At 43.6% G+C, this 24784-nt stretch overlaps 1 protein-coding gene and 1 non-coding gene across 6 annotated transcripts in view; one reads left to right on the top strand and one right to left on the bottom strand.

Moving 5' to 3' along the window:
* The window catches only part of LOC126248410 (synapse-associated protein 1), a 339042-nt gene that overhangs the window by 245179 nt on the left and 69079 nt on the right, over positions 1-24784 (bottom strand). The window lies entirely within an intron of this gene.
* Positions 11850-11922, top strand: Trnat-agu (transfer RNA threonine (anticodon AGU)). Its single transcript has one exon. It is a non-coding gene; the product is annotated as a tRNA-Thr (tRNA).

Below are 24784 nucleotides of genomic sequence, written 5' to 3'. Positions count from 1 at the left end.
AGTTAAACCTAACTAACCTAACGACATCACAAACATCCATGCCCGAGGCAGGATTCGAACCTGCGACCGTGGCGGTCTTGCGGTTCCAGACTGCAGCGCCTTTAACCGCACGGCCACTTCGGCCGGCTATCCGAAGAGCAGAATTAGCTGAACTTAACTGAGTGAAAAGCTCAGTAATTTATTAGAAAACCACCACTGTCTGCAAAAAGTATCAATTTAGCCCGTTGGACATAAAGTAGAAGATCATTCACATATACAGGGTGTCCATAATTATATTTCCAGTTTCAAAATACTGTAGAAAGAGAACCACTGCTAAGAATGGCACGGGTAAACGTCATGAAACAAAAAAAGAAATTTAACGCAAATTTTGCCAGTAGATGGCGCTGGAAGTGTCAAAATATGCAACGCTGTTCTTCAGTTTTTGTCAGAGACGCCCAACGTACCTGTCTTCTTTTACAAGAACGGTAACTGTGCGCCAGTAGCCCAGCAGAAGTTCTGGGCACTCAAGGGTATGAAAAATGGCATTGATCCGATGTTTAATAAGGGTCTGGAGAAAATGGTTACAAATTTCGAAAAAAAAACGTTCTTTGGAAGTGCAATGTGGCAGAGGGAGGAAAGCAGTTCATCCGAAGTCTGTGGAAGATGTGACTACAGCATTGCAAGATGGGTTGAGCGGTGGTGTGCAGACATGCAGCGCAGGGTATTGTCCGAACGTTGGACATGGCTGCTCCCTTCGAAACATCCAGCATTGCTACCCATTAAAAAAAAGAAATCACGTTCCGGACTTGCTTCCTGCTTGCCTGCCAGCAAGAAGAATGTTTATTCTGGAATTTCTCGCTCGCATGGAAGTGGAACGTTATATGGACAGACGAAGCCCATTTCCATCTCCAAGGACATGCCAGTACGCAGAGTTGCAGAATATGAGCAATGGAAAATCCGCACATACTTCAACCAGTACCCTTTCTCCTGGATATGTTACTGACAAGGGAACCTCCCCATCGCACCCCCCTCAGATTTAGTCATAAGTTGGCACAGTGGATAGGCCTCGAGAAACTGAACACAGATCAGTCGAGAAAACAGGAAGAAGTTGTGTGGAACTATGAAAACAATAAGCAAAATATACAAACTGAGTAGTCCGTGCGTAACATAAGCAACATTAAGGAACCCGGCAAGTAAGGAGCGTGGTGGTCCCGTGGTTAGCGTGAGCACCTACGGAACGAAAGGTCCATAGTTCAATCCTATCTCAAGTGAAGAGTGTTATTTTTTTATTTTCAGACAATTATCAAAGTTCATGCACTCAAACATGATCAACTTCATTCTCCAAAATTCCAGGACATGTTCAGATTTGTTTGGACGCATGCAGGATTTGACGGTCTACACACGGAAAAATTTGAAAACGTATGTCTTGACAGAACACAGGGAAAACTGTGCGACTGTGAAACTGTTGCATTCATTTGTTGAAGTTTATGTGACACACACTTCTGTTTTCATCACTTTTTTGGGAGTGATTATCACATCCACAAGAAAACCTAAATCGGGCACTGTAGAAGAATCTTTTTACCCATTCGCCAAGTGTACAAGTTAGATGGGTCCACAACATATTCCTGTCAGGTGACGCACATGCCGTCACCAGTGTCGTATAGAATATATCAGACTTGTTTTCCTGTGGAGGAATCGGTTGACCTGTGACCTTGCGAGCAAATGTTTTCGGTGCCCATTGGAGAGGCACGTCCTTTCGCCTACTAATCGCACGGTTTTGCGGTGCGGTCGCAAAACACATACAGTAAACTTATTACAGTGAACAGAGACGTCAATGAACGAACGGACGGATCATAACTTTGCGAAAATAAAGATACTAAACTTTTCATTCGAGGGAAGACTTTAACCAAGAACCTCTCGTTTCGGAGCTGCTCACGCTAACCACGGGACCACTGCGCTCCTGAGCTAACGTTATCCTTAATGTTGCCTATCTTGCGCATGGCCTACTCAGTTCGTATAGTTTGCTTATTTTTTTCATAGTTCCACACAACTTCTTCCTGTTTTCTCGACTGATCTGTGTTCAGTTTTTCAAGGCCTATCCACTGTGCCAACCTATAACAAAATCTGAGGGGGGTGCGATGGGGAGGTTCCCTTGTGAGTTGCGCGTTGACAGCATCGTTTGTCGTTGGGCAGTATTTTTTCGAGGAGACGAGACCTGATTATTTTTATGCAAGATGGCGCTCCTGCGCACAATAGACAGCCAGTGAAGCGGCTGCTGCAGACACATTTCGGAAACGCTAGAATTTTTAGCCGTCATTTCTCCACAGCCAGGCCGTCCAGATCACCTGATCTTAATCCGTGTGACTTCTGGCTGTTGGGTTATTTGAAAGATGTTGCTTTCAGTGCTCGAATCACGAACGTAGCTGAATTGAAGGCAAGCATTCCGCAACGCATTCTGAACATAACCCCCAAGACACTTCGATCTGTTGTTAAACATCCTGTTCCTCGATTTCAACTTGTGGCAGAATGCGGTGAGCAGCATATTTAACACGTCTTGCGCTAGTCTCACGACAATTAGAAACCGATTCCATGTCTATTTTTATGCGGTTGTTGCCCGAAGGAGAATTAAAAACCGATGTCATTTTGATTTTTATGCGGATTTTGGTCTCAGGACAAAGACCGATTTTTGCCATACGATGTGGTACGACCCTGCCGTTGTGGTTTGGCTCAGCTAAAAACAGTCCCATAACTGCTGGCTGCCGAACTAGTGCCGTCATGCAGAGTAAACAGTACAGATGGTATAATTCGCAACTCAAACCGTAAGTACTGTATTGTGATTTACCTGTAATTTCTTACCGACCCCATTTATGTTAAGACGCTTACAGCGTCGTCTACTGGTAAAACTTTCGTTAACTTTTTTTTTCGTTCCATGACGTTTCCTTCTGCGTCAACAATATGCTGTTCAAATTTGACGTCATTCTGAGCAGTGGCTCTCTTTCTACAGATTTTTAAAATTGGAACTTTAATTACAAACACCCTGTATAAACAATATGAGTGGACTGCAGATTGAAACCTGTGGGATTCCGTTTGCGATTTCTCCCGAGTGAAGTTTTCGACCTTTAAAATATGGTATGAATTATACAGCAGAACTTTTTGTACTCTGAAGTATGATTCAAACCAGCTGTGTAAAGCCATCAGTCTTATAGAACCGAAGTTTTTTTTTTTAAAAAAAAAGTAATAAGTAATAAAAGTCAAGCAAGCGTCTTGGAGATAGAACAGAACACCAACAGGCGAAATTTTACTATTTAAGCCGCTAATATTTGGTTGGTGACTGTATAAATAGCATTCTCAGTTAAGGAACCCTTCTGGAATCCAAACAGTGATACGCTAATTAAATTAGTTTTTAGTTGAAAGCAAGAATAATGACTATATTAATGTTTCGAATATTTTGGAAAAGATGTCAATAAAGAAACAGCCAAGAACAGCGTTATTTACGGGAATTATCTGATCTGTGCGTAGACACCTACTGCCCCATACCTCCACAGACCTACCAACAAACTGTCGGATCCCTGATACGCAGAATCAGTTATGTATTTCGTTGCAAAGACGGACAAACAAGCAGTTAAGCAGGTGGTCATATTCTTTTGGCTCGTCAGTGTAATTGTGCAGCATAACCAGATACTCCCTTAACAACCGAGCACGCACTGTTTATAAACATTTTGTCAATCATGATTCTATTATCTAGCTGCACACGAGTTGGAAAATTAACCACTGAATTTAGATTTAAACCCCCAGTTCTGTCTGTATCTTTTAATAAATCTACATTAACATCTCCACGAACTACCCCCCCCCCCCCGACTCTGATCTACTCAATACTGTTCATTTCTATATTTCTGACTATGCCAAACTCTTGCGTATGTAGCAAATCCTTTTTCTATATTAAATCTACATGACAATGGTGTTAGCTTATAATACCTGATATTTAACTTCTACAAACTGAGGACCGATGACGGAATTAGGTCGAAGAATTTTTTATTTATTTTACCTGAACAGTCTTCCATAGACAGGCTGACGAAGATTACCTTACGATCATAGATTTTGCGTATGACGTATGGGATAAGACTGTTGGTGTTCCCACTCATAGAAGTTAAACGAAATAAGATGCTACCTTTGAATGTTTCTCGTTCAGCTGTAGGGAACACACAACATAGATCAAGGCTCAAGTGTGCTTGTAATTTTCAACTTCTACGTTTGTGACGCTTTTCTCACAAAGGTAACAAGAACACAATAACTTTACAATTAAAAAAGTAACTGTTGTAACCCATTCCATGACTTGCCGAGTAAAGTGTCCAAAATGTAACCAGAAACTTACACATACATCCAATGAAAAGCCTCGCAAAATGAAAATCATTTAAAAGCTAAGAAAGTACATTTTTGTGAACATATGTTATTGACAAAAATGTCTGACCTGGTGGTTTAGGAGTAAAGCGCGTGCTTGGAAACTGTAAGATTTCGGGATCGAATCTACACATCCATCTTCACTCCACATTCAAATTTCCTGAGCAAGGAAGACTAGCAAGTGCAACTTCCCTACCTCTTTCGCGTCGCTGGCAAGAGTAGCGCCCTAGATGGGGACAGCACAGGCTGCGTTAGGCAGCTTTAGGTTCACAGAATGCAAATGGTTACAGTTTCCTGGATGAATATTTACACTTAGTTTTCATGCAAATTTCCTGACGAGGTGTAGAAAATGCTCCGCGTCAGAGCAGAGTCTAACAGCACGACTTATATTAGTAAAAGAGGCATGCCTAACAACAAAACACCCGCTATACACGTACTTATATTGAACTGCCAAAAGTTTTAGTGGGTTCAAATTAGACCCAAGGAGACATACATGGCATTTTAAAAAACATTTGTCCTATTCCAACCGGACTGTCTTCTATATGACTGATAGAAGCTTGTACTGAATTTTAACTTACACATAAGAATACAAAGTTTTTTTATTTTTAAAAGAAGCACTGATTGTGCCAGTGAGTGTCGTTTACACATATGTGAAGAATACCCTGCGGTACATTTTACAATCAAATTTTCATTTAACTTTCACAAACATTCAATGTGCTCTTCTCCGGACGCACGACAAAGATCCAGACGATAGTCAAATTTGTCTCAAACTTTCGCGAGCATATTAAGAGTTCCTGCATTCACTGCTGCTGCCGTGTGGAGTCGCAGTTTCTCCCAAGTTGTTGAGAGGGAGTCTTCCAAAAACAACCACAAAAATTTATCTTCCGTGGCACCGGGTGACTGTAGAGGCCAATGGTATAATTCGAAACCCGTACGACACGACTGTAGAAGAAATGTAGACGAAGAGCAAACCAGCTACCAGCAACAGGCAGACCTATGATGGAAACCATATGAGGTTGCTATTTCCAATTGGCGCCTTAGTAAACGCCTTTTAGTTCCGATTCATGATCTACAATTCACCACAAATTTTTATATTCATTCATGTACTAGATATAATCTTCTGAAATCGGATGTATCTTTCTAGAATACCCTTTATTTCACGCGCAGTTATTGGCTTTATTTTCAATCTGAGCATTTTGAGGACAGTGCTATTCCGAAAATGGTTCAAATGGCTCTGAGCACTATGGGACTCAACTGCTGAGGTCATAAGTCCCCTAGAACTGAGAACTACTTAAACCTAAGGACAACACACACATCCATGCCCGAGGCAGGATTCGAACCTGCGACCGTAGCGGTCGCGCGGTTCCAGACTGTAGCGCCAGAACCGCTCGGCCACCAGCGGCCGGCTGCTATTCCGAATCCACAGTCAGAGCTTCTGAGGCTATCATTGTCACTGCTTTAAGACGACGGCCAGAGCTGTCTCAATACTGTTCCAAAATAGGAAGTAGTAAGCCCGCTGGGTAACCCCAAATTTATCTTACAAATGACAACATAAATACACAGAATTATCAATTTATCTCTTACTAGCTTATTATAAGGCGTTCCTTAGTTTATTTATTTATCCCATACTATGTTAGAACGAATGGCTCCAGTCTACAGAGTGAAAATAAATGCAGATTATTCATACCTTAGCGTAAATACAAATTAAGTAGATGTATGTGATGTGAACACAATACGAAAAGGACCCTGTGGCCACTGGAGACAGTGCCCAAAAACCGTGCACACAACACATACACGTCTTATCGAGAGACATAAATCCACCTACCGATACAGGTTTAGGTGGAATTAAAAAAAAAACTTGCGTTTGAACAGTGAAGTTGTAGTTTCAACTGATATCGAAAACCGTCACGGTAAAGCGTAACCTACACTATTCGTGTTTAAAGTAAATAGAAACACCCTTTTCATATTCACTGAAATATTAATTTAACACAAAATGTTATCACAAATATCATTTTAGTTTCATTTTTAACCAGTCACTACATATAAAGCCCTAGGCACACTTCCGGTTATGAAATATCTAAACTTACTCCAATCAACATAGCAAGACGATATGCAACGGACTTTTTTACATTATTTTTAAATTTCACCTCCTCCCAACTTCCATTCTCGTTACTAGCGGTGCTCTGGTGTGTTTTTGCCACTGAATTTTACCCTAAATAGTAACCCATATGTGTACCACAGTCTGCTGACATTTATCCAGGCGTTCCAGAGTCATGCTTTCTTGTCGCCCCATTTCCTTCCCTATCCCTACTCAATTCCTACGTCTGATACTTCTCCCATATAGTAAGCGATGTAACACGTTTGGTTGAAATCACAACAAGGCTATTATTTCCATGTCACCTCTTCCTACTGCCATGCCCATCCACAGAGGATATACGTCATGACGATTGTCACCCATAAACCAAGCACCCACAAACACTATGAGTTCGACATTAACACAGTTCGTTTGCAATTGTTTTGCTTGTCACTCCCTTCACATCCTCAACCCACCCTTAGCTGCGCAAGAAGTGCAACTGCGACTGTGATAGTACATCTTGTGTTCTGTTTGCGGATTTCATTCCACAGAAAGCGCAAGAAGTTTTGTACCGAATGGACTTACGTCAGGGATCAGAAACCTTGCCTAAAAAATATGTGATCACGCATTTCACCACTAACCCTATCCCTTAAACACCTTTCTCCCTCCCACCACAAATATAAGAAATTCACGTTATTCGCACTGCAGTTCATTACAAAACCCGCCTATCTGTGCAGACTCAACTCTCTCTTCTCCAGCTGAGAAGCTAGAAAGAGAACATTAAAATTTTGTACGAGCTTGGCAAATACCACCTTGCTTCTGTTCGAAAATAATCTTTTCAGAAGTGAAGGACATTTAATACAGAGACGATTGCCTATAGTATTTTTTCCCTGTTTTTTAAAGACCGTTATTCTTCGCTCTCTGTCTGTTCCGCTGGCCCGCAACTAGTGGGGCTTCCAAGATTCACAAGCAATTAAATTTGTTGAGCCACTGCAGATTTCTACGACTTCCTGCCTCAGAAGTCGCCTTTGTATTTCTTTGAAGTGTTTCGACTGGTGGAAGTGCTCTTTAGTTTACAGGTAGCCCAGTCATATACACGTTTTTTTTTTCTAATTTATTGTCACGGAATCTTGCATTTCCCTTCTTGTCGCAACCATCCTCTCGCACGATTGGTGAAAGAGTCATTAAACTCTGTCTCAGCTTTTCTTCACTATTCTAGAGACAATTTTCCGGAGTGCCCGCCATTACTGAAAACCCTTCTATAATGTGCTCAGCTGTGAACGGTAAGACGTGTTTCAACAGGGAGGGGTGGGGAGGGGAGGGGAGGGGAGGGGAGGGGAGGGGAGGGGTGGGGAGGGGAGGGGAGGGGAGGGGAGGGGAGGGGAGGGGAGGGGACGGGAGTTATTTATGTGACGGATTAACGTAAGGTTCCTGTTCCTCCAGGTCAGCTTGAGCTCTGCTCTACGGTGACTTTGGATGACTGGGTGCCTGGGTGCCTGAGTGCCCCGAACTACCACCCACTTTAATACAAAATATGTACTCGTATTTTTTCTTAACTGTGCTGCACAGCTTCAATGTATTTAAAGAATGTCATCACGAAATCACGAGAAGATACTGTACAGTCTGCTGATTTACAGAGAACTGGTTTACGTCAAGCGATCATCTTAAAGGCACAGATGCAGTTACGTTGGGTTAATGGAAGGACGCCAAGGATCCTTCCCTTAAGCTAATGTAATAGCATCCGGGTAGCGAAAATCGTCGCCTGAACGAAACTGGTTGTCCGTTAATCAACACACATTACAACAATTTTGGTGGTTCCTTTAAAATTTTACTGCATTTACTTGACGTGAGTAGTAACGTACTTCATTTGAATGTAAAAAAGTCCTCACCCCACGTAACTGATCTTTTCCACGTTGAGATGAAATGGTTATTTGAGGAGTAATGATTATATCAGTTTTTTTTATGCAGAGTCATTTCTTATGTTATGTGCGGTGCGGCAGACCTCCGTAGTCAAGACGGTCATCGGCCTCAAAGGGATTTTAGGTAGGCCTTCGAAAGTGCCAAGAACTTAGGACATTCCGTATGTAGGGAGTGAAGAGGAAGAAGAAGAAGAAGAAGAAGAAGAAGAAGAAGAAGGAGGAGGACAACGATATTCCCGAAAGCATTTACGTAAGTTAATGCTGATTGTTGGGTGAAACACTGGAAAAACGTTCAAGTACACTATTAATCTTATGCTGCTTGACGTAGTCACTTCAACTAAATACCCGGCCGTAGCGTTGCGAAACGACATGAAACTGAACGAGCACAGAAGGTGGATTGTAGGACAGGTTTATGGCCACCTACGGTTTATTGGGAGACTTTTAGCAGTCTACTGGGTCTATAAGAGAGATTACGTACAGAATGCCAGTGCTACCAAATTTGGAGTGATGATCGACGGCTTGAGAGCTTCACTCCGTCGAATTGTAGGAGAATGTCCACGTAATTCCGAGCTTTGCTCCTAGATTTGTTACCGCTTCATACGGAAATGCACTGTGATTTAGATGGGAATTCTTGGAGGCAAAAAGACGAGCCTTCTGCCGAACTCTATAGAAGAAATACCGTCGCCTACGTTCATGACGCGCAAGTTCACAGTGAGAGAGATTATGGTTCGTGGGGAGGCTCGCATGCGGTCGTCATTCCCTCGCTCAATCTGCAGTAGAACAGGAACGGGGATGACTAATAGTGATACCAAGCACCCTCCGCCAAGCACTGCACAGTGGCTTACACAGATATATACAGCTGTACGTATCCGAGAACAGCCTAGTGCTAGCGAATGCTTTCACTGCACGTGGTATTCAGTGCGTTTCCCGTGACGTTACCGGAGCATTCCAGTTGTTAGTTTGAGAAATATAAAACGATCACATGTTTAGTAATTTCGTTACCCGCAGAATGGACTGAACCAATGAGAACGCTCGGGAGAGAGAAGACAGCTAAATGTTTAACAAACTTTGGAAGCTGCTCTAAACTCGCTAGATTAACTAGTGTTATGGTCTACCGTGCAGGAAAGGAAACAGGACCGGGTCGAACCGGCCGCGGAGTACAGGGTGATTTACAAATCATTCACCTCTCATACCTTCGAATATACGAGTAGACTGTTCAGATACGTTAATACGACCAACGCCTATATTCGACGTCAACGTGCAACAACCACTCACATGCGCAGGTGGCAGCTCTAACAGTGGATGATATAAAGATTTCACATCTCGCGGATAACAGTGCAGTCGCTGTCGTAATGCGGAAACAGAGCGATTTATCTGATGTCTAGAAAGGCATAATCATTGGCTTTCGGACCAAGGGTGGAAGCATTTCCGAAATGGCTAAGTCTGTAAACCGTTCGTGAACCGCAGTGGTTAAGATAACCATGCATGACAAAAGAGCGCTACCCAAAATCGGTGCCGAGGCAAATGTGGTGCGCCACGGGTCATGGATGACAGGGATGGACTACAGCTAAGGAGACGTGTACGGGCGAGTAGACGTGCAACTGTTGAGCAATCGACCGCCCAGATGAACCAAGGGGCTACCAACAGAGACTATAATAAAACCAACAGAGACGTCGAGCAGACGACCATTCAGCAAACGTTGCTGCGTATGGGCGTCCGCAACAGGCGCTTGGTTCGTGCACCCATGTTGACTGCTGTTCTTCGGCGACTAAGACTGGAATTTGCACGCCAATAGCGCAACTGCGCGTCCACTGAGTGGCGACAGGTGGTCTTTTCAAATAAATCACCTGTCCAGTGCTACGTGCAGTTTACATTTTGAAATTTTGTTTATGTCACGGTGGCGACAGGTGGTCTTTTCAAATAAATCACATTTTATGCTCCATCGGACAGATGGCCGTTCGTGTGTACCTGTCCAGTGCTACATGCAGTTTATGTTGTGGCGTAACAACCTAGTCACGCCACACTGAGGAGGAAGCCGAAAGGCACGCGTACACACACGCCGACTGGCGTCAAGTCTGGAACAGGATACGTATTGAATACTATAAAGAAAATAGGTACCTTCTGGACTACTTAACTTTTAATCCGTCCTTGTATACATCGTTCTTGATTATACATCTGGAGATTGTGGCGATACAAATAAGACTCGTATGATACATGCACTGATACAATTGGCGCCTTGCTAAGTCGTAGCCATTAACTTAGCTGAAGGCTGTTCTGTCTCTCGGCAAATGAGAGCAAAGGCTTCGTCCGTATAGTCGCTAGCAACGTCGTCGTACAACTGGGCGAGTTCTCGTACGTCTCTCGAGACCTGCCGTGTGGTGGCGCTCGGTCTGCGATCACACAGTGGCGACACGCGGGTCCGACATGTACTAATGGACCGCGGCCGATTTAAGCTACCACCTAGCAAGTGTGGTGTCTGGCAGTGACACCACAGTTTACATTTGAAATTTTGTTTATGTCACGGCAGGTTTCACTGTAATTTACCAGGCGGCAGAGTAATGACAGTTTCCAAAATGGCGACTAGCCAATAGAAACCATGTTTTCTGTTGCCTTATGAGAAGACTGAATCCGTCACTACTACGCAACGTGCGTTCCGAAGACACTACAGCATACAGTCATAAATCCGTCAAAAGGATTCTGTGATGGTGTCTACGGCTTGTCTCTGTAAAGAAGAAACCTCCGGACTACCAGAAGTTGCAGGTGAAACAGTGAAAGCTGCCACGAAACATTTCTTCGTAGCGCAAATAAATCTGTGTGGAAGATTCCGCTAAAGCGACTACATGAGAAACCTTATCTCATACAGGTGCTCCGAAGTTTTCGGCCAAGCGACAGCACTATCAGCCACCAATTTCGTTCCAGGAAGCACTGGAAGATAACGATTTTACCCCAGACTCGTGTTCAACGATGAGGCGATGTTCCACGTGAAAGGTCAAGTGAGTCGTCGCAACATTCGCATATGGGTCGCGGCAAATCCCAGTGTAAAATGGAGATTATATAAATGCGTAATGTCTGTTCTTTCGGAAATCACTGGTGTCAGCTGCAGCGGGACATTAAGCGGAATCAGCAGCTACGAACGAAAATGTGTACCGGACCCGGATTCGAACTCGGGATCTCCTGCTTACTAGGCAGGTGCGGTAACCGCTTAATGTTCCGCTACATCTGACAGCAGTGATCCCCCTTCAATTTACATATTATGGTTCACAGCTGCTATTTCTGCGTGATTCCGAAAGAACAGACAGAAAGCATTCGTATAATTGATAAGCATAGCTGGGCAATGGATCCACTTTCTTCAGTGCGAATGCACAAATTCATCTGACCTCCCGTGGGAATCTCCGAGTAGTGAACGGGAGTATAATGGACAGGAACTACGGATAGGTGGCGTTCGGTGGAGGTTTGAGATATGCCGAGATAACGCTGTGTATCGGATGGCGCAGTGGTTACCGCATCTGCCTAGTAAGTAGGAGATCCCGTGTTCGAATCCCGGTCCGATACACATTTTCGCTCGTCGCTGCTGATCTCACCTCGCTTCGCATCACGACTCCGTACTGCACAGACTCAACGACTGCCTCCCTGCCCCTGCCCCTGCCCCCGTCTCTCTCTCTCTCTCTCTCTCTCTCTCTCTCTCTCTCTCTCTCTTAAGAACAAAAGTAACATTTCCAAGTACGCAAGACACAGTTAACTTCAGACATGTTGAAAGCAATTTGATATTTCAGTATAATCACGTAAAAAAAACTGCCTGTCATTAGGAAACTACGTACACGTTAAATAGTATCCCTGAAATCTAAACGACAACTGTTTTTATTAAGAAAACACACGAAGAAAATTATAAGCTTAAAACAGTAACTTTTCATTTATTTGGAAGAGAATTTATAGTTCCTGTTGATCAACATTAGATCACCGAGGCTTTCTGGGTCTGAGTGTGGCGATTTATTAATAACAGGCCAACTTTACTACGCACTCTTCACTAGGTGCGCTTGTTGCTGGGACGCATGAAATATGTTTTGCAACCACTGCCAGGCCCGATAGATCCTTTTCTTATCTGTTCCATCACTTTAAGATATCATCGCCTGCGTGTGTTAAATTATAGAGGTCCACTTCGTCAGCTGTGGACGATTTGTTAATCTTCAAATCCACGAAACCATCTCACTCTCTCTGTGGGTGGCAACCACATTGCACAGAGAGAGAGAGAGAGAGAGAGAGAGAGAGAGAGAGAGAGAGAGAGAGAGAGAGAAGAAGTAATACAGAACTGACGCGGAAATCATGAACGTGGAAGGTGTACCAAGAAAAAAGTGTTTCACGTTGAAATTTTATACGAATTATAATACTTTCATTTGACTGTAAGACACTAGTGTTAACGATGGAAAAACTATCGAGTTAATGACTCCATGCTGTTCCTGCATACCTTGCACACATTTATCGTACTCTGCTAAGAACTTCCCACATTTTATTTACGTCCAGCATTCGGAAATAGCGGAAAGACTGCCACATACACGTAGCAATTTCATGGTTGAAAGTAATTACAACCTTCTCACGTAGAAAGGGCTCTATTTTTAACCCTATCACCTCTTGTTAAAAAGTGTGTATCTGTTAGTATACATCAATTATGCTTGTTGATCACACATCTGCCCTGTCCTGGTATCGTAATGGAATTGCAGTAATTAAACTGAGTTCACAGTTACTGTCTTGTATACTGCAGAATTGCTTAAGTCCGTGAAACTGCAAAAGAAGCAACTGGACTTTAGTTTATTTTTCGCCTTCTAATTCATCTGCGTCGTCTTTAAATGGTTTCAAGAAATTCACAGTTCTCTTTCAGACCCATTATCATATCCCCTGTAATTTGTAAGTGGAACACTCTTCCTTCAGCGAAACAGCAACATCATTATAATGAATGTTTAAGGGCTCCAGCATCATATACAAGCTATTCCAATATATACAGCCCTCATGTTTGAGAGAAGACTTCAGAGATGAACACAGGCCTTTTTTTTTTACGAACCATACAATGCATTTTACAGTACGTATTTATTGTTGCTGCGATGTTCGGCCAATGATTTAACAAGAAACAGTCTTTGTTTATACAATAGACAGGACAAGGAAGCTTTCCGTAATTTTCCAAATGTTTTATTATATTGGCACCCCGGTCAGAGACAATGAGAAAATTTGCAACATGTCCGATGAAATTTTCCAATCAGCCTGCCTCTCTTTCAGTTATTTTATAATATTTACTTCTGTCTTCTTAACATCCGGGAATTTATCTGCAAATGAAACATTATTCGTCCGGCCGGTGTGGCCGTGCGGTTCTAGGCGCTTCAGTCTGGAACCGCGTGACCGCTACGGTCGCAGGTTCGAATCCTGCCTCGGGTATGGATGTGTATGATGTCCTTAGGTTACTTAGGTTTAAGTAGTTCTAAGTTCTATGGGACTGATGACCATAGATGTTAAGTCCCATAGTGCTCAGAGCCATTTTTGAACATTATTCACAGGAGGCCAATCTGTGTTTATGTAATGTGCTGTAAGCGTGAAGTAACGAAACCTTATTACGCAAATCAGTCCACCTATCAACTGTCGCAGCACGTATGGTACGTTATTAGAAACTTCCGTAATAACAGAAAGCATTATGTTGTTTCTAGTATCATCAACCTGTATTTAGACATGCCTACTTATAGAAGAGGAACGTGGCATGCCAACGAACGATGGCTTCTCTATATTGTGCATCGATATCTATTAATACTTGGCTTAGTTATCTGAAACATCCACCAGAAACCGCACCAACAGGTCTTGTATCTTTAGCACAAAATGCCACATGCTTTGCTGCTATATTACTTTTTATTATTGCCGGTATCCACGAAGGAGCAGTGTCCGTGTGAGACTTTTTTTACAACCGTGTTTCCTTAAGTAAGTCATTCATGCACGATACGTACCCAGTAGACTTTCTGTATCAGGCTACAGCCAACATGTCTACTCCATACTTCGCTTTTTACCCCTTCCCGGTTCATCAATGTGTATACATTTTTCAAGTCTTAACTGTTGTTGCATTGGCTTCCTCACGCTGCATGATTACAGACAGACGACAAATGAAACTTGTGCTGGATGTAACCGAGCACGTATTACACGCCTAGGATACGTTTACGCTGCAGCCGTGCTGCTGGCAGCTAGCAAATCTTACCTCGCTCTTCGCCGGGTGCCTAGTTGCATTTACGCTACATCCTCTCTTCGCGCCGGGCCGGGACGGCGAAAACAGGAAAGTCGACTTCTCCGATTTTCACGTTGTAAAAACTCATGACGACATGTAATACTACGCCACTTCATCTTCTGAACTTATTTTTTCCACAAAAGTTTTAATTTCCTTGTGAAATAAGATACAGTCTACGTTCGGTTTTAGTTCCATAACATTTCTCAGTTTTCAAAAGCATTGTTGTTGTTGTGGTCTTCAGTCCTGAGACTGGTTTGATGCAGCTCTCCATGCTACCCTATCCTGTGAAAGCTTCTTCATCTCCCAGTACCTACTGCAACCTACACCCTTCTGAATCTGCTTGGTGTATTCATCTCTTGGTTTCCCTCTACGGTTTTTGCCCTCCACACTGCCCTCCAATACTAAATTGGTGATCCCTTGATGCCTTAGAACATGTCCTACCAACCGATCCCTTCTTCTAGTCAAGTTGTGCCAAAAACTTCTTTTCTCCCCAATCCTATACAATACTTCCTCATTAGTTATGTGATCTACCCATCTAATCTGCAGCATTCTTCTTTAGCACCACATTTCGAAACCTTCTATTCTGTTCTTGTCCAAACTATTTCTCGTCCATGTTTCACTTCCATACATGGCTACACTCCATGCAAATACTTTCAGAAACGACTTCCTGACACTTAAATAAGCATATGTTTAAAAAATCTGGTAGTGTAGCATCTTAGTTTCTTAATAAACCCTTTACATTTTCATAATTCGGGACAGTCATTGTGAAATGACACTATTTGGCACCTACGTGCTCTTGATTTACAAATCATCTTGTGAAAACGTTTGATTTCGGGTTCCTTACCGTGAGGAGTTTTAGAGCATACATAATTGCGAGTGAAATATAGCTAAAAGTACAAAAAAGTTTTTGAATTGGTAGTGGCTCTGAGCACTACGGGACTCAACTGCTGAGGTCATTAGTCCCCTAGAACTTAGAACTAGTTAAACCTAACTAACCTAAGGACATCACAAACATCCATGCCCGAGGCAGGATTCGAACCTGCGACCGTAGCGGTCTTGCGGTTCCAGACTGCAGCGCCTGTAACCGCACGGCCACTTCGGCCGGCCTGAATTGGTAGTGACACAGTTATCTGTCTCCTTTCCTCAGTTTTTTTTTGTCCCTCGTCAAAGCGGGGTCGACCGTGTTACTATTGATTTGGCAGTGTTCGTAGCAGAGGGTGTCCGGATGCCCTTCCTGCAGCCACCCCGAACCCCGTGGGACGGAATTAGTGAACCCCAGCTGTCTGCGTCTAGTGTAAGCCACGGAATACTGCGAACGTTTCCTAATGTCTGCGAGTCGTGTAACTGAGGCGGAACGTGGGGACCAGTCCGGTATTTACCCAGCGGGATGTGGAAAACCGCCGGGCGGATTCGATCCGGGACCAGCGCGCCTACTCGAGTCCAGGAAGCAGCGCATTAGCGCTCTCGGCTACCCTGGCGGGTTTGTCTCCTTTCATCATCAGTAAATGCGAGTTACTGATTGGTGACCGGCCGGAGTAGCAGTGCGGTTCTAGGCGCTACAGTCTGGAGCCGAGCGACCGCTACGGTCGCAGGTTCGAATCCTGCCTCGGGCATGGATGTGTTTGATGTCCTTAGGTTAGTTAGGTTTAAGTAGTTCTAAGTTCTAGGCGACTGATGACCTCAGACGTTAAGTCGCATAGTGCTCAGAGCCACTTGAACCATTTTGAACTGATTGGTGTCAATGCTGCTCGACTTTAGCTTGGTTTAGCGTTGAGTCAAACACTGCAGGACATCCATCAGTGCAGGTCTAGTGTCAGTCCCTCGTGTTATTTCAATGACCGCGTCTAGAAAAATCTAAATGTATACGAATTTTTTCCCTCGGCGACGTCCGCTTATACTGGACAATCTGCTATGGTTTTACAATAGTCTCATTTCACATTATTAAAAGCAAACAGATATTTATTATTTTTTTATTTTTTAAATTAACACACCGCCATCAGAATGAAGTTTTGTTTATTTAATTACGACCTAGTTTTCGGCCTTTTATTCCACTTTCAAGTGATGGAGTTTATGTCATTAACATATAATACAAGAAACCAAGCTCAATTTGGTCATAAATTAAGAAAAATATTCGCTCCCCACGAAATGTCAAATATAAAATAATCATCTTGTAAAAATATCAGTAACTAATAGTAGGAGCACGTCATATTAATGTTAATGACAAACTCAATCACTTGAAAATGGCAATTACCTGGGTCGTAATTAAATAAACAACAGTACAGTCAAATGGCGGCATGTCCATTTAAAAATTATTGCATAAGTGTTGCTCGGCAACATCAAAAACCGTAAACAGTTATTTGTTGTCCATATTCTACAATTACCAGAATACTTATTTCCTATATGGAACAACAAAAATAATCTGAGATGAGACTTTGCAGTGGACGTAGCATAATAAAAGCTGCACATTGCGCTTGATTCCTTTCCAGTTGGAGATGATAAACGGCAGATGCTAAAGTAATTACATTCATAGATGTTTTTGTCTCTGAGTTTGACTAACAGGCTTTTGCAATTCTGGGAATGAGTAGTGCCATAAGGCGCAAATAATTATATGCTTAGATCAGGGCTGTCCATTATATGGCCGCCACAGACCGACAAAGTTAATTTTTCAGACACATCTACATCCATGCTCCGCAAGCCACCTGACAGTGTGTGGCGGAGGGTACCTTGAGTACCTCTATCGGTTCTCCCTTCTATTCCAGTATCGTATTGTTCGTGGAAAGAAAGATTGTCGGTATGCCACTGTGTGGGCTCTCATCTCTGATTTTATCCTCATGGTCTCTTCGCGAGATATACGTAGGAGGTAGCAATATACTGCTTGACTCCTCGGTGAAGGTATGTTCTCGAAACTTCAACAAAAGCCCGTACCGAGCTACTGAGCGTCTCTCCTGCAGTCTTCCACTGGAGTTTATCTATCATCTCCGTAACGCTTTCGCGATTACTAAATGATCCTGTAACGAAGCGCGCTGCTCTCCGTTGGATCTTCTCTATCTCCCCTGTCAACACTATCTGGTACGGATCCCACACCGGTGAGCAGTATTCAAGCAGTGGGCGAACAAGCGTACTGTAACCTACTTCCATTGTTTTCGGATTGCATTCGTTAGGATTCTTCCAATGAATCTCAATCTGGCATCTGCTTTACCGACGATCAACTTTATATGATCATTCCATTTTAAATCACTCCTAATGCGTACTCCCAGATAATTTATGGAATTAACTGCTTCCAGTTGCTGACCTGCTATATTGTAGCTAAATGATAAGGGATCTCTCTTTCTATGTATTCGAGGCACATTACACTTGTCTTCATTGGGATTCAATTGCCATTCCCTGCACCATGCGTCAATTCGCTGCAGATCCTCCTCAATTTCAGTACAATTTTCCATTGTTACAACCTCTCGATATACCACAGCATTATCCGCAAAAAGCCTCAGTGAACTTCCGATGTCATCCACTAGGTCATTTATGTATATTGTGAATAGCAACGGTCCTACGACACTCCCCTGCGGCACACCTGAAATCACTCTTACTTCGGAAGACTTCTCTCCATTGAGAGTGTCATGCTGCGTTCTGCTATCTAGGAACTCTTCAATCCAATCACACAATTGGTCTGATAGTCCATATGCTCTTACTTTGTTCATTAAACGACTGTGGGGAACTGTATCAAACGCCTTGCGGAAGTCAAGAAACACGGCATCTTCCTGGGAACCCGTGTCTATGGCCCTCTGAGTCTCGTGGACGAATAGCGCGAGCTGGGTTTCGCACGACCGTCTTTTTCGAAACCCATGCTGATTCCTACAGAGTAGATTTCTAGTCTCCAGAAAAGTCATTATACTCGGACATGATACGTGTTCCAAAATTCCACAACAGATAGACGTTAGAGATATAGGTCTATAGTTCTGCACATCTGTTCGGCGTCCCTTCTTGTAAACGGGGATGACCTGTGTCCTTTTCCGATCCTTTGGAACGCTACGCTCTTCTAGAGACCTACGGTACACCGCTGCAAGAAGGGGGGCAAGTTCCTTCGCGTACTCTGTGTAGAATCACAGTATTAAATGAGAACACCGTTGAAAAAATTAACCTGTTATTTCGACTGCGCCCGGGTGCCAACAAGTACGCAATGTGGTACTTGCTGACCTACTACCTGCCCTCTTCCGTTCATGATATTTGCCGCGCGTTTCCCCACCAGTGGCACATGCGCGTGCTACGTTGGCCGCAAGGGCGTCGCGTCGTGATATCCTTACCCGCCATCGTTCGCTTGCTCGCTCGTTTTCTTTCTTTCTTTCAGTTCAGTCACTGAGACACACTGTGCTGTTGCACTGGTTGGACGTTGCTTAACACACTACTGGCCATGAAAATTGCTACACCAGGAAATTTAACAGACAGGAAGATGCTGTCATATGCAAATGATTAGCTTTTCAAAGCATTCACACAAGTTTGGCGCCGGTGGCGACACCTGCAACGTGCTGACATGAGGAAACTTTCCAACCGATTTCTCATACACAAACAGCAGTTGACCGGCGTTGCCTGGTGAAACGTTGTTGTGCTGCCTCGTGTAAGGAGGAGAAATGCGTACCATCACGTTTCCGACTTTGATAAACGTCGGATTGTAGCCTATCCCTATTGCGGTTTGTCGAATCGCGACATTGCTGCTCGCGTTAGTCGAGATCCAATGACTGCTAGCCGAATATGGAATCGGTGGGTTTAGGAGGGTAATACGGAACGCCGTGCTGGATGCCAACGGCCTCGTATCACTAGCAGTCGAGACGACAGGCATCTTATCCGCATGGCTGTAACGGATCGTACAGCCACGTCTCGATCCCTGAGTCAACAGATGGGGACGTTTGCAAGACAACAACCATCTGCACGAACAGTTCGACGACGTTTGCAGCAACATGGACTATCAGCGGTTACCCTTGACGCTGCATCACAGACAGGAGCGCCTGCGATTGTATACTCATTGACGAACCTCTGAGCACGAATGGCAAAACGTAATTTTTTCGGATGAATCCAGGTTCTGTTTACAGCACCACGATGGTCGCATCCGTGTTTGGCGACATCGCGGTGAACGCACATTGAAATCGTGTATTCGTCATCGCCATACTGGTGTATCACCCGGCGTGATGGTATGGGGTGCCATTGGTTACACGTCTCGGTCACCTCTTGTTCGCATTGACGGCACTTTGAACAGTGGACGTTACATTTCAGATGTGTTACGACCCATGGCTCTACCCTTCATTCGATCCCTGCGAAACCCCACATTTCAGCAGGATAATGCACGACCGCATGTTGCAGGTCCTGCACGGGCCTTTCTGGATACAGAAAATGTTCGACAGCTGCCCTGGCCAGCACATTCTCCAGATCTCTCACCAATTGAAAACGTCTGGTCAATGGTGGCCGAGCAACTGGCTCGTCACAACACGCCAGTCACTACTGTTGATGAACTGTGATATCGTGTTGAAGGTGCATGGGCAGCTGTACCTGTACACGCCATCCAAACTCTGTTTGACTCAATGCCCAGGCGTATCAAGGCCAGAGGTGGTTATTCTGGGTACTGATTTCTCAGGATCTATGCACCCAAATTGCGTGAAAATGTAGTCACATGTCAGTTCTAGTATAATATACTTGTCCAATGAATACCCGTTTATCATCTGCATTTCTTCTCGGTGTAGCAATTTTAATGGCCAATAGTGTAGTTAACGCCAGAGGTCGCCTATTAATTAGTTAACATACTAGTTATAAAAGCGACAGATGCGTGTGGCATAGTGTGGGCGGCTGTGTATGTGGCCGTGTGTGAAATCTGCTTGTAATGGGGTTGTACACGAGCATAATATTTCTGGCAATGTGTGGCTGAAAATATGGCCGTGGGGCCGAGTAATACAGCCGAGTAGTCCGGCGTATGTTCACCATGATTCCAGCATTTCTGCGAGCTGCTGACATTCCGCCTAGTATGGCGGCCATATTGCCAGTGATACCGCTTGTTCGGTGAACATACATGGCAACTACTGTTTATTATCCACTCTTCCGCGTACATTTTCTCTGTCGCACATAAATAGCTCTGATCACTATGGGACTTAACATCTGAGGTCATCAGTCCCCTAGAACTTAGAACTACTTAAACCTAAGTAACCTAAGGACATCATACACATCAATGCCCGAGGCAGGATTCGAACCTGCGACCGTAGCGCTCGCGCGGTTCCAGACTGAAGCGCCTAGAACCGATCGACCTCTGTCGCACATGTTTCGCGTCGAATTCCATGATGTGGAATAGAATGGAATGCGGCAACGTTGTCCGAAAACGACGCTCGTTTACGAGCACCAAAGCGTTGGAAATTTAAAGTGTAATTTAACCTTGTAAACTGATGCCGAAATATAAATATATCTGTCCCTTCGACGCGCGTACGGTTAGGGAAGAAGAATTCAGTTTTATTATAATTCACGTTTTTTGGAGACCTACTTCGCCTCTCTCGTACTTATTTACCTATATTTTATTTTGGTTTTAAGATCGAGCAATGAGGTTGATGAGTATATTTATAATTTTGTTCCAGAAGCCTCATGTGATTACGACGATAGGTTTTTGTTGGCTGTACTGATTATCAATGAACGATCCATGATTGTTAATGCAGTCAGGTCATCCATGAAAAAACGGAAAGTTGACGCAGAACGTCGTGCATTCAAACCGACATGGCTGAAGTATATATTGTGATTCAACAAAATGGAACCACAATGTGTCTCATATGTAATGACAATATCAGTGTGGAAGGCGTACAACAAAAAGCGCTATTATCCTACGAAACACGGAACATGCTTCTAAGTATGATGAATATAGTGGCCAAATAAGATTCAATCGAATCTATTCACGGAAAAAAATGACCGGAGAGCAAGCCATGTTTAAGAAACAACAAGAAAACTCAGAAAATATAGCAAAACTAAGCTTTAAAATAGCAGAAGCTATTGCCAAAGGAGAAAACATTTGTCTCATGAAGTATTCATCAAAAAATGTTTGGAAATATTTGCATCACACTGTGTCCAGACCAGATACCGTTAGCGAAAAATACAAGCTTGTCACATCAAACCACTGCACCACGAGTTGACGACATGGCAGAAGATACTGAAATTTCACTCTAATCAAAAATGAAGAATGTTTATTTTACACTTCAGCGCTTGATGAAAGTGCTAAGGTTTCAGATACTGACCCGTAGGCAGTCTTTGTGTGAGGAGACGTAATTACAATGTAACCGAGGAATTACTTGACTTACGTTGAATGAAAGGAGCAATAACAGACAAGAAATTATATGAAGAGTAAGAAGTTATATATACAAGTTTGATCTTCATGTTTACCGCGAGCACTTTGACTTTGAATAGAGTAATAGCATGACACGCAGGATTCTGAAACACCACTGCATTATTCACTATGATCAGCTGATTGCTGAAGTTCTCGATTTGAAGGATGTGATAGAAAAGGTAACATTGACTGTCAATTTCATACGCGCAAGAGGATTAAATCATAACAGACCTTCCTGTCTGAAGGAGGTCCGGGGCATGATATGATTTACTTTTTGCCGAGTTCGCTGTCTCAGACGATCACCAACGCTAACACGATTTTATTCTCTGTTGGGAGAAATAAAAACCTTTATGATCGCCACAGTAAAAAATGTCACGGTTTTGGAGAACGAACAATGGTTGAATGATTTGACTTTTTTAGTTGACGTAACTAAATATTTCGCCGACCTCCACGGTATAAATTATTGAAGTGCATAACTGTATGGCGATATTCAAGCATTTATTAAAAATTTTATCTTGTTTGAAAAACAGACACTGGAAAGATGGTTTGGTCGTTGGGAGACCTTGTCTACGCGAAATCAAGAGACACTGGATTTCTTCCCGCAAAAAATAACTTAGTATGAGGAAAGACTCACAGAATTTAAGAATCCAGAACCCTAAATAAAAGTGTTCCAAAATCCTTTTGAGGTGAGATTGAAGACGCTATGTTAGACCTACAGAACAGACGGCTATTGCCCAGAATTCTCAGAATTTCGACATGGAATATATCTCCAAGGAACTCTGCAAAACGAAGATGTTTGTCTAATTAAGTTTTGGTTTTATTTGTTTTATTTTCTCTTAGTTTTAAGTTTCAATTTAAGTTTGTAAGATTCTAATACACTGAAGACCCAAAGAAACCGGTACACCTGCCTAATATCGTGTAGGGCCCCCGCGAGCACGCAGAAGTGCCGCAACACGACGTGGGATGGACTCGACTAATGTCTGAAGTAGTGCTGGAGGGAATTGATACCATGAATCCTGTAGAGCTGTCCATAAATCCGTAAGAGTACGAGGGGTGTGGAGATCTGTTCTGAACAGCACGTTGCAAGGCATTCCAGATATGCTTAATAATGTTCATGTCTGGTGAGTTTGGTAGCCAGCGGAAGTGTTTTAACTCAGAAGGCTGTCCCTGGAGCCACTCTGTAGCAATTCTGGACGTGTGACTGTCACATTGTCCTGTTGGAATTGCCCTAGTCTGTCCGAATGACAGAACGGACACGAGTGCATGCAGGTGATCAGACAAGATGCTTATGTGCGTGTCACCTGTCAGAGTCGTATCTAGACGTATCAGCGGTCCCACATCATTCCAACTGCACACGCTCCACACTATTACAGAGCCTCCACCAGCTTGAACATTCCCCTGCTGACATGCAGGGCCCATGGATTCATGAGGTTCTCCCCACACCCATACACGTCCACACGCTCGATACAATTTTAAACGAGACTAGTCCGACTAGGCAACATGTTTCCAGTCATCAGCAGTCCAATGTCGGTGTTGACGGGCCCAGGTGAGGCATAAAGCCGTGGGTCGTGCAGTCATCAAGACTACACGAGTGGGCCTTCGGCTCCGAAAGCCGATATCGATGATGTTTCGTTGAATGGTTGATGGCCCAGCACTGAAATGTGCAACAGTTTGCGGAAGGGTTGCACATCTGTCACGCTGAACGATTCTCTTCAGGCGTCGTTGTTCCCGTTCTTGCAGGATCTTTCTCCGGCCACAGCGATGTCGAAGATTTGACGTTTCACCGGATTCCTGATATTCAAGGTGGACTTGTGAAATGATCGTACGGGAAAATCCCCACTTCATCGCCAACTCTGAGATGCTGTGTTCCATCGCTAGTGCGCCGGCTGTAACGCCACCTTCAAATTCACTGAAACCTTCAAAACCAGCCATTTTAGCAGCAGTAACTGATCTAACAACTGCGCCAAACACTTGTTGTCTTATATAGGCGTTGCCGACCATAGCGCTGTATTCTGCCTGTTTATATACCTCTGTATTTGAATACGCATGCCCATACAAGTTTCTTTGGCGCAACAGTGTATAAATACATATTGGCTGCCTGCATGTGTTTTATTTCCATGGTTTAGTTTCTTTACAAAACCCACTTCGAAATATAATTGGAGGCTTTAGACCGACCTTATCTTCACTTTGAAAAAGCTATGCATAGCTGTTACGAACAGTATTTATTTAAGGACATTAATGTAATGAAACCAAGACTAATTGGAACTGACTTTCTTTTATAGTAAAAACGGCTGAATAAGTGTCAGTTTAAAATCGTCAATTACTTTTGGCGTTACTGAATTGTCTTCACAGCTCGCAAGGAATAATACTGTGTTGCGTGTAGGCCCCGAAAACCGTACAACGAGCAGCAGTCGAACACTGCACTACTGGAGTGCCCTTTAAGCAGCCAGTCAAGGCTCAAGGTTCACGAAAAACGGCGATGTACGCAACGCGCAACACAAACCAGCTTGGTATCATCGCCTAGAGAGGATCGGGACGAGCAGCCATGGTGTAGGTTAAAAATGAGCGGGTGAGACAAATGGGTTTCAATCATCATTGCCTTGCCTTGCCATGCCATGCCATGCCATGCCGACGAGCAGCGAGCTGGCAGCATGAGCTGGTAGCATGAACGCACCCTAACGTCTTTAGAGTCAAAGATTATTTAGGACAATCATGTCACCTGTGCTCCGAAGTAACTAATGCGGGCAGCCTATCCGGGACGGCTTTTTGAGCGCGCTTACTCGGTCATGCAGAACTAGTATCTACATACGTTCTAAGACTGGTTG

This window comes from Schistocerca nitens, chromosome 3 (genome assembly GCF_023898315.1).
Source record: "Schistocerca nitens isolate TAMUIC-IGC-003100 chromosome 3, iqSchNite1.1, whole genome shotgun sequence".
NCBI lineage: Eukaryota > Metazoa > Arthropoda > Insecta > Orthoptera > Acrididae > Schistocerca > Schistocerca nitens.
This window is presented reverse-complemented; position numbering and strand designations above follow the sequence as displayed.